Consider the following 1,494-nt stretch of genomic DNA (forward strand, 5'->3'; position numbering starts at 1 on the left):
TTTAAATAGACAAGTAAACTGAATCCACAATACCAACAGAGGGTCCTGTTAACATGAAATCTTTATAGTGTCTTATATTTGAGTAAACTGTAAGCCAAGTCGTGAAGACATTGTAAGAGCACCATAAACTGCTCCACCAGTTTCGCTGGTTTTTTCCCAGCCCACGAAAAGTTTTCTTGCTTTAGACATGCACCTGTGCTAGCATTCTAGTCACGCGATTTAGATATGTTTAAAATTTCTCGTTTTTCGTCATTACTGCTAGTCACCTGCTTGTCACAGTTGTGTGTCTGAATTGTACATTGAGCTTTGTAATGAATGGGATCAAACCCTTTCTTTTAATTTTTCTTTGTTCAACTCATCCCAATAATGTTCTTACTTCAATGTCTACTATGATCTTAATGGTTCACTTTGTGCCTTAGTATGTATTCATCTTATGTATTCATCTTGTATCTTATCGCTAAGCTTTGTAATCAATGGGGTCAAACCCTTTCTTTTAACTTTTCTTCGTTGAACTTAATCACAATGTTCTTACTTCAATGTCTCGTACTGATCTTTATTACTGTTCATACTATGGTTTGAATTTGAAAGCTTTATGCATTGAATGGGTTTTAACCCTTTTTATTTTGAGTTTTTGTATGATCTCAGCTTTCTATACCATTATGTTTTGTTTATTACTTCTCTATTTGCATGACTGGGTTGTAGCCCTTCTTTTAATTTTTTATCTGAGTTTTGCATGATTGTTACTGTGTCAACTTGCAAATTTGTAATTTGCAGTCAATGGTTTGTTTCATTTTTATACCTAACGTTATCCAAAGCTTGTCATGGATAAGCTTAAATAAAAGGTTCCTTAAAATTTATGACTTATCCTCTCTCTATTTCGCCTTACTCTGGAGTTGCTTATCCCTGACAAGACTCACCAAGAGGAGGCACAATGTTATACAGTGCAGTGTTCTTCACGTTGGTAACTTTCGGTATGGGAAATACTTATGCGACAAACTCATTAATCTGGAAAATTTTATTATTTTGAACATAATTGTGGTCATGAAATATGGTACTTCAAATCCATACACTTTGCGTCATTTCTCCATTACAGTTGAAATCAGTGTACCCTTAAACCAGACAAAAGTATGATCACTTCCATTCTGCTTGCATTTGGAGAGAATTTTAAAAGTAGAAGCATCAGGTGCTCCACTCACTTCATTTATGATCAGATTGAAAGGAGGATACTAACGTTTAAAATGAAAGATATAGGAAGTTATTTCCAGTCATAAATATGTCAATACTGCACGACATCTCGGCTGAAAAATAGATTTCTTCGCCTAAAGGTATTCTTTAATGTATTGAATCAGAACACACCTTCGAAGGTGCTCTTCAGGCTGCACTTGAGGTCGGTGTGAAGCCATAGGGAGGAGAGGAGTAAACTAGCTATAAATCAAAATGAGAGAGAATTTATTACACACCCATGAAAAGAAACTAAAACTTTAACTCCTGTCA

Source organism: Frankliniella occidentalis, unplaced genomic scaffold (assembly GCF_000697945.3).
Source record: "Frankliniella occidentalis isolate FOCC.00 unplaced genomic scaffold, Focc_3.1 Scaffold364, whole genome shotgun sequence".
NCBI lineage: Eukaryota > Metazoa > Arthropoda > Insecta > Thysanoptera > Thripidae > Frankliniella > Frankliniella occidentalis.